Source organism: Arachis duranensis, chromosome 10 (genome assembly GCF_000817695.3).
Source record: "Arachis duranensis cultivar V14167 chromosome 10, aradu.V14167.gnm2.J7QH, whole genome shotgun sequence".
In the NCBI taxonomy this organism is placed as follows: domain Eukaryota; kingdom Viridiplantae; phylum Streptophyta; class Magnoliopsida; order Fabales; family Fabaceae; genus Arachis; species Arachis duranensis.
The window spans coordinates 69,665,504-69,675,964 of record NC_029781.3 but is presented as its reverse complement, the minus strand read 5'-3'; positions in this window follow the sequence as shown (position 1 = coordinate 69,675,964).

Sequence of the window (10,461 nt, the reverse complement as noted above, 5' to 3'; positions counted from 1 at the left end):
ATCATTAAAATTTAAAATTTTAAATAATCTTACTAATATTAATTTTAATTTTATTTAAAATAATACAAATATGTTTATTTAAATTAAAAAAAATAAGAGTACATTTATTGAACAGCTTTCTTGTTAATGATCTCTTGAGCAGTTTCAATCTCCCTCATATATATATACTCATAAACCGGGCCGCCTACAAGGGTTTATGAGTTTAAAAAACACTTCATAAATCGTGGCTGGCTAGAGGGTTTTTTGTTCATATTGTTTCGTACATAAACCGTGGGACGGTGAGCTCCCACGGTTTACCTTCAAATCTTCTCCTACGTAAATCGTTGTAGGCTGGCACGGTTTATATGTAATTTAAAAACCGTGGTTGCCTTCCGCGGATCGGATCGGATCGGATATGGCCAAAAATTCGATTCGATCCGCATTAAAATCATTGGATCGGATTGGATCCAATATCCGTAGCTTTTAAGGTTGGATCCGATCCGATCCGCATATTTGCGGATCGGATCGGATATCGGATATATCCGCAAAACATAAAAATATTTTTAAAGGCTTATTTTTATTAAAAAATATCAATAAAATTTATTTTTTCTATTCTTTTAAATAATAAAACATAAAAAGAATATTTATTTATTTATTTCTTTAATTTTGCGGATACGCGGATATGCGGATACCAACACAAAATCCACAATCCGATCCGATTAGTGTGCGGATCCGATCCGAAAGCCTTGCGGATCGGATCCATATCCGCAATTTTTGGATCGGATTCGGATAAACACCGCGGATATGTAGATCGGATTCGATCCATGGACACCCCTAATTACATAATAGTAAAAATGCACATGCACGTAAAAAGTTTCTATTTGGTGTATATAGGTAAAGGATTCATTCAATTTATTTATTTAGGTATATTGCCCAAAAATTATTATTCTACGTTCTAAAATAAAAATTATTTTTATTTTAAAATTTTAATACGTTAATATATAGTTTGATATATCTAAATGTATAAGTTTCATATTTCTGAAAAAAATTTTCAGAAATAATGTTAATAGAATGTTTATACGTATAAATATCTAGAAAATAATTAATACATAAAAAAATTATTTAATTTAAATAATAGCTCAGATTTTTTTCTATTAAATTTGTACTATATAATCCAATTCAGTTTAGGATATTGATGTAATTTTATTTAATTTATCATGTATATACTGTATCAGTAGTAAATTGAATAAGTCTAATTTAATTTATTACTGGTATAAATTATTGATATTTCTTACTTTTAAATTAATTTTTTATTTATTTTTTATTAATTTTAAAACATAAATATTAATAAAAAATATTTACATTTAAATTCAAATAAAATATAAAAAAATTAAAATAAATAAAAACAGAAATTCAATTTTTGGCTTTTAATTCAAATAATTAAAAAATAAAACAAAAAAAAGAAAGACAGGTGTTTTTAATTAATCTTTAAATATATATTTTAAAATTAATCCTCAAAGTAGTAATTTTATCATTCTAAATTCAAATATAATTTTTTTATATTTAAAATAATCAAACAACTTTAATTTTAAAAGAACATTTTTGTATTTTAAAAATTAATTAATATTATAGATTACTTTTTTAAAATTAAATCATATTTTTACTTCAAATTAAATAATTTTAATTTTAAATTATATTTTAAGCTTTTAAAATTAACTATAAAAAGATATTCTTATTTTATTAGTTTTTTATTATAATAATTCGATATCATTTCAAAATAATATAGCTCAAAATAAAAATAATAAAACAAAAAATTTTTAATCCAAACAAATTTAATTAAAAAATTAAAAAATTATTTTTTATTTCTACAGTTTTTAATTTTAATTCACTACAATTTTAAATAAAAAGATTAATTATAATTTAAAATGAATTTGAGACAAAAATAAACATAAAATAAATTTTAATGACCTATTATTAAAATACTATTGAATTTAGTCTAAAATAAAACAAAAATCAATAAAAAGTTTTTCTCTCCTTTCGCATTTAAGAGCTTCTAATAAATATACAAACTTTACTCTTTCTTTTACTAATAGAGTTTTAAAACTCCATTCATCTATGGAGTGTCTAACTCTCTTCCAAAGGCTTCCTTAGATTCATGCACTTCTTCTTTTTCTTTTTCTTTCAAATTCAAGCATGCACATTTTTCTTCACATGCGATGCTACATCTTCTTCTTGTCCTCCTTTTTCATTATTTTTTCAATTTCATTACCGTCGCCACCAACAGCACCTCCACCACCACCACCTCATCCTCTTCTTCCTCCTCCTCCTTCTTCTTTTCTTATTGGAATTTCTTCTTTTCCTCTTTTTCATCATCGATGTTATCGTCATTGTCTTCTTCTAATACGTATCTTCATTATCGTTATCATCATTATTATTATCGTTATCATCGAATTTTTGCCATATTGATGACATTGCCTGATCCAAAAATTGATTTGGATGTGTTTTTTTTTATCAAAATTGATTTGGTCTGTGCTTATTTTAAAACGAGTTTGTTTGTCTATCATCATTATTAAGTAATTTTGGTTCATTTGAAATTTAATTTTTGGTTCATTCTGGATGTAATTTCGATTTATTTCTAAGTGAATTTCTGATCATTCAATTTTGTTTGTGTGCTTATTTTTTAATGTAATCATTAAGTAATTTCGGTTCATTCTAGATTTAAATAAGGTGCATTTGGTTTGTGATTATTTTGAAATTAATTTGTTTGTGTATCGTCATCATTAAGTAATTTCGGTTTATTTAGAATTTAATTATCTGTTCATTAATTTTGGTTTATTTCTAAGTAAATTAAGGCACATTTGGCCTCTTTGTTCTACACAATTCAAAACTTTTCATCCTCACATCCTCTATTGAGAGGAATAAAACCAAGAAAAATAGAAAAAAAATTAAACAAAAAAGAAAAAAACAACAATAAAAAACTCTTCAAAACTTCTCATCATATTCTTCTTCTTCTTGTCTTGTTCATCTTCTCCTTTTTTTTTTCTCATAATTCTTCTTGTTTTACTGTCTTAACAATAATAAAAATATAAAAAAATCAAACAAAGAAAAAAAATGCATAATGCTGCAAAATCACTTAATGGATTTGGATGTGTTTTTGTTCATGATTCAATTTTATTTGTGTGCTTGTTTTCGAACGTAATCATTAAGTAATTTCGGTTCATTCTGGATTTAAATAAGGTGCACTTGGTCTGTGCTTGTTTTGAAACGAGTTTGTTTGTGTATCGTTATCATTAAGTAATTTTAGTTCATTTGAAATTTAATTTTTGGTTCATTTTGGATGTAATTTTGGTTCATTTCTGAGTGAATTTATGATCATTCAATTTTATTTGTGTGCTTGTTTTTTAACGCAATCATTAAGTAATTTCGCTTCATTTTGGATTTAAATAATGTGCACTTGGTCTGTGCTTGTTTTGAAACGAGTTTATTTGTGTATCGTAATCATTAAGTAATTAATTAATTTTAAGATCATCCTCGATGTAATTTTGATTCATTTCTGAGTGAATTAAAGTATATTTGGTCTTGTTGTTCTGCACAATTCAAAACTCTTCCTCCTCACATCATCTTTTGAGAGGAATAAAACCAAGAAAAAGAGAAAAAATCAAACAAAAAAAGAAACAAGAATAAAAAATTCCTCAGACCACAAGAATAAAAAATTTCTCAAAACTCCTCATCATATTCTTCTTCTTCTTATCATGTTCATCTTCTCCTTCTTGCTTTTTCTTCTTATAATTCTTCTTGTTTTACCCTCTTAACAATACTAAAAATATAAAAAAAATCAAATAAAGAAGAAGATATGCATAATGCTGCAAAATTATTTAATGGATTTAGATGTATTTTTGTCTATGATTCAATTTTTTTTTTGTGTTCTTGTTTTCGAACATAATCATTAAGTAGTTTTGATTCATTCTGAATTTATATAAGGTGTGGTGCGGTATTTCAAAATCACAAACTAATTGGCAAGTGCACCGGGTCATACCAAGTAATACCTCATGTGAGTGAGGGTCGATCCCACGAGGATTGATGGATTGAGCAACAATGGTCGAATGATTCCTTAGTCAGGCAAACAGAAAGTGATGTTTTCGGGTTCAAAATCATTAAACAGTACTTCAGAGAATAAGAAAGCAAACAGTGGATTAGATGTAGAAAATGAGAAAAATAGTTAAGGTATCGAAGATATTTATCATTCCGGATTAAGTTTTTTTACCAACTAATTTAATCATCCAAGATTCACTTTATGGCAAACTGTTAGTGACTAAACCCTAATGTCTTAGTGATTTAGTCTCCCCTAACCTAGTTAACCGCCAATGTCTTGGTCACTTAATTTCAATTAGAGAGTTAAGTTCAATTCTAATTTATAGCCACAAAAATCCTAATTACCCAGATATAAAAGGATTATATGTCACGTATCCCGTTAAGTCCAAGTAATTAGCAATTTAGGAGGAATTTACTTTCAAACTATTGTTCAAGTGAGATAAATCTTCCAGGAATCACAAGAACGCATATAGAATAAGAGTTATTCTCCCGATCTACCCAGATTCATAAAATAAAGAACGAAAGTAATCCTTGAAACTGAATTAATGCATTAATTAAAATAGAAGAATAATAATCTTAATCCATAGTGATAAATAGAGATCCTAACCTTAACCAATGAGGTTTAGTGGCTCATGCTTCAGAGAAAAACTAGGGTTCAAAAAATGTGAGAGTGCGGAAGTGAGAAGATCCCCACAAAGGGCATAATCTTTTTTCTTTTTTATCTAACCTAATTTGATTTAGAACTAAAATAAAATAATAAATTCTAAAGATAAAAGATTTTGTTTGTAATTAAAAATTACAAAAATAAGAGATAAAACAATAGTTAAAAGCTAAATCCGACTAAAGATACTCTATTTGAAAAGTGTGATCCGAATCCTTGGCGCTAGACGCCAGAACCAGTGTTTAGCGTCCTTATGGGAAGGAAGCTTCCCTTCGTCTCTGGCTTGCTGGCGCTAAACGTCAGGCTTGGCGTTTAGCGCCGTAGTAGGCAGAAACCTCCCTAATGCTGCTGAGTTGCTGGTGTTAAATGCCCATGTTCGCGTTTAGTGCCAGCTTAGCATAATTGAATTCTTCTTCTTTTCTTGTACACGAACTCTGCCAAACTGATTCGAACTTCACCTGAAATAATCAAAACACCAAAGCAACTCAAAGTAGCATCCAAAGAGGTTTAAAACACTAAAATAAGATTAAAACTCCATAAATTTGTATCTAAAATAAATAGAAAATAAAGGAAAGATGCTCACACATCACAACACCAAACTTGAACTGTTGCTTATCCAAAGACACAAGTGTTCATTTAAGCTCATGCCCAATTACTGAGTGGGATTAAAGACACTATGATTCTGAATAGGTTCGGTATCTCACTATCCTTTGAAGCTTAAAAATGTTGATATCTCTCAGAGCTAGAACCCAGATGATATTATGGATTCTCTTCTTCCTTAAGCTCTGATTGATCCTTGAACATAGCTTTTTCTTATCTTTTTCTTGGTACTTTGCACCTTGACCCTATCTGTGATTCTAACTGTTTTGTCTCAAGCTTAGCTTGACAAAAAATACCACAAGTACTTAACTAAGGAACTCTTTGAGTTCTAATATTTCTTTTAATTTCTCTCAGTTAGTGGTGCTCAGAGCCTTTGGCATACTCTGTACTTGCATTTGGTCTCGACCTTTAGTGATCTATCTTAAAGGTTATTTGACACATTCACACCACAAGCATATGGATAGAAAAAACCACTCTTTTGAGCTTTTAATCAAACTTGACCTTCCTAACTATTGATGCTCAAAACCTTGGACCTTCCCTTTTATTTTTCTTTTTCTCTTTGTGCTGTTCGTGTTGCTTCAAGGATCAATGTCTTACTTAGTTTAGAGAATCTAAAATATTTTTCTAAGTTTCTGTACCTCAGAATCAAAGATAATACCACCACATTAGAGTAACCAAAATAACTCATAATATATAACTTAAGTCTCATGCATTTTGCTACTTCTTTTCTTTTTCTTTTGATTTTTGAATCTCAGTGAGTAATACAAGAGACATTTTTCAAAATAAACATAAAATATCAAAATAAATGACTAAACTAGAAAGCAACAAAATACTACTAATGATCATGCAAAGGCTTTAAACAAAAAATGGGAAATAAGATAAAATACTAAAGAACAGAAAAAAATAGAAAAGCAGATAATGAAACTCAACCACCTCAGTCTTGGTGGCTGTTGCTCCCTCCCGGGAATCCTCTCCAATGCCTTAGCTCATCCAAGTCTCTCCTCTAACTCTATTGTTCTTCCACTAGCTGATGGAGGAGGGTTGAGTGGTCCTGGTGCTCTAACCTCAACTAGTCGACAGAAGATGCCAGCTGTCTAATGGATGCCATAAGCTAATTGATGAGGTATTTTACAACCACAAACTGATCGGCAAGTGCACCGGGTCGTACCAAGTAATACCTTACGTGAGTAAGGGTCAACCGCACGAGGATTGATGGATCAAGCAACAATGATTGATTGACTGGCTTAGTTAGGCCAACAGAAAAGAGTGTTTGGATGTTCAAAAAGTTTAAGTTCGAACTCAGAATATCAAAAGGATAGACAAATAAATAAGTTGGGAATAAAATATGGAGAAAACAGTTAAGGCTTCGGAATTATCTATTTTCCGGATTGATTTTTCTTACTAACTATTTTAATCATGCAAGATTTAATTCATGGCAAACTATATGTGACTAGACTCTAATTCCTTAGACCTTCCTAGTCTCCTCTAAAATTTATTAACTACCAATTCCTTGGTCAATTAATTCCAATTAGAAGGTGATGATCAAATTACAGTTTATATGCCACAAGAATCCTAATTATCCAAAAATAAGGGGATTATATGTCACGTATCCCGTTAAATATAAACAATTAGAAATTCAGGATAATATGTTTTCAAGCTGTTGTTCAAGTAAAGAGCTTTTCCAAGTTTTACAAGAACTCAAATAGAAAGAGGGTCATAATTTCGTTCCACCCAAATTCATAAAATAAAGAACGAAAATAATTATTGAAATATAAATCAAAACATAAATTAAATTAGAAAGAGCAAATGAATCAATTCATACAATAGATAGAGCTCCTAACCTTAACAGTGGAGGTTTAGTTGCTCATGGAATGTAGAATGTAAATTTGTATAGAATTCCCTAATGGAATTCCCCTAATGGAACCTTACCAATAGAAGAGAAGTCTCTCCTTTTTATAACTAATCCTAATTAATTTAAAATCTAATATCTAAAATTAAAATAATATCTTTTCCTATTTTAAAATCAAATTTGAATTTAAATCGGAATTAACTAACTAGTCTTCAGTTGATGGGTGGGAACCACTTGATTCCTTCACTCTGCAGCCTCTAATATGTACTTTCTGGGCTGAAAACTGGGTCAAAGCAGCCCAGAAATCGCCCCCAATAATTTCTGCATTTTCTGCACGTGGCGCATGTCACGCGTACGCATCAGTCACGCGTACGTGTCGATGGTTTTTTTCTCGAGTCACGCGGACGCGTCGGTCACGGGCATGCGTCGCTGTAAAATTCTTCAAATCACGCGCACGCGTCAGTCACGCGCACGCGTCGCCATGGAAAGCTCCAAATCACGCGTACACGTCAGGCACGCGTGTGCGTTGCTCCTCGCTGCCATCTCCTTTGATTCTTGTGCTGCAGAAACTCCATCAAATTCCACCGAATGCTACCTAAAATAAACAAAATTGCAAAAGACTCAAAGTAGCATCCATATTGGCTAAAAGATAATTAATTCTTTATTAAATTCAACAATTTAGATGCAAATTCACTAGGAAAAGATAGGAAAGATGCTCACACATCACTGATCCCAGTAGTCACGAGGAAAAAAATAGTATCCCTGAGGCAACTCATGTTGCTCTTGCTAAAGAGGGGGAACTGGCTCCTGTGGTGGTGTTTGTCCAAGCTCCCTAGCATACTCCATACCCCTCTTAGTAATCGGTCTGTCAACGGTAATAAGAGTGTCTCTATCAATACGGACAAAAGCAACCTCACACAAGCGGAAGATGAGGTGAGGGAAGGCTAATCTAGCAGAGGTGGAAGCCTTCGTAGCTATGTTGTATATCTCCTGAGGGATCACTGACAATGGCCTAGAGCGGATTAGGAATTTTCAAAAAATAGATGTTCGTTGCTAGTATAGTTCTAAACCCAACAATTGACCATCAATCAAATTTAAATTCAAAAGATGTCACAATCAATGCAAAATTAACCGAGAGTATTTAGACTCCCGGGTCGTTCTCTATAGGAACTAATGCCAAAGAGTGCATACAATTTTGGTTGTGGAAAGTAAGGGGTATTTTTAATAAGGAAGTAGACAATTAAGAAATGAAAGAACAAGACAAAATTGCAATTAATAAACTAATAAAGGAATAAAAGAACTAAGTGTGTGATATAAACAAGTAATGCTATAAAGTGATGGAAATGTGGTTTAAAACATAAATGAAACCTTGACTTGGGATGAGTTATGGAATCCCTTTCTTGCCATAACCATAACTATGATAATTATGATGGATTAATCTCACTAAGTCAACCCTTAACATCGAAGGATAGGTTTAGTGAGCATAATTGTCATTAATTCACAAATCCTAGCTAACTTACCAAATTAATTGGTAAAAAGCTAGCGTTAGTGTAAATAATAACAACTAACAATCCAAGAATTATCACTAAATATTGGACATTATGGCTCTAGTAATCCATAAATTCATTTTCCCCAAGCCAAGGGGTGAAAATTACCCCATAATCAAAATTGGCATTTCATCAAACACATAGAGGGCATAAACATAAAGCATGGCAAAATTGGTAAATTAATGAAATCTATGAACAACCAAATGATCAAAATGAACAAAAGCAATCCAATAAGCATATAAAAATCATCAAACATTAAATTAACCGACTAGAAATTTAAAATTGAAAACTATGTATATATTGATAAAGGGAAGTAAAATAGATGAAAGTGTAGAACAAGAAGTGTAATAAAAGAGAAATTAAAGAAATACTTACAATGCAAATTACTAGAATCCAAATCAAAACTTGAAGTATAAAATGCTACAAACCCTAATTAAGACCCTAAGAGAGAATTTTCTAATCTACACTACTCCTACTCCTACTATGTGTTTTCTATCCTACAAGTGAGCTTCCTTTGCTACGTGTTGTTGCTCCTTCATATAGTCTTTGATTTCAGCATCCAAGCCTTCAGAAATGGGCCAAAAGAGCCCCAAAATTGCGAGCCACGTGAATTTTAAATGAAGTCACACACTGGTACCTATGCGTACGCACAGGTGTGCGCGCACGCACACATGCTGAAATTTCCTCTCATGCGTATGCACAAGGAGTTGTGCGTACGCACGCATGGCTGTGTGCTTCTCCTTTGTTTTCTTCATACTTTCTCCCAATTCTATGCTTTTCTTCCACTCTTATCAAGCCATTCCAATCTATTACACCTGAAATCACTCATCAAATACATCAAGGCATTGAATGGAATAAAAGGTGAATAAAATTGATCAAAATAAGCACAAAATAGCATGTTTTTACAATTAAGCACAATTTAGGGAGAGAATACAAAAGCATGCTATTTGGATGAATAAATGTGGGTTTATGTGATAAAATCCACTCAAATAAAACCAAAATATATCGTCAAATATGGATTCATCAATCACACGGTGCACCTCCACCTCATTGCCGAGCATGATGCAGTGGATCATCACGGCTTGGTCAACAGTAACCTCAGATCGGTTACTTGTAGGGATGATGGAGCACTGAATAAACTCCAACAAACCCTGAGCAACCGACTTCAGATCGTGCCTTCCCAGCTGGTATGACTAACCTTCAGCATCCCTCCTCCACTGTGTTCTGGGGAGGCATATATCAGTGAGGATCTGGTCCGGTCTCTGATCAATATTGACCCTCTTAGTGTAAGAGTGAGGGTCATCTCTGGATGGTGGCAACTGAAGTATCTCCCTCATTCTTTCCGGACTGAACTCTATGATCTCCCCTCGGACCATAGTGCGCCAAGTCTTGAACTCGGGATTCACATCCTTGGTGTGCTTGTAGGTCACCAACGCATTAGCGTAGAACTCTCTTACCATCAGAACTCCAGCCTTAGTCACAGGGTTGGCCAGAACTCTCAACCCCTACTCAGAATTTGTTCTTTGATCTCCGGATACTCGTCTGGCTTCAGGTCAAATCGCACCTCTGGGATCACTTTCTTTTTGCTGATAATTTCATTATAGTGATCCTCATGAATCTTAGTTTAAAATTGGTTACATCATATGGTATTGTGGTAGGAGCCTTCTTCTTTTTCTTTCTTGCAGAGGATTCTCCAAGTTTTGGTGCCATGTGGGGTAAGAAAAAGTGAAAAG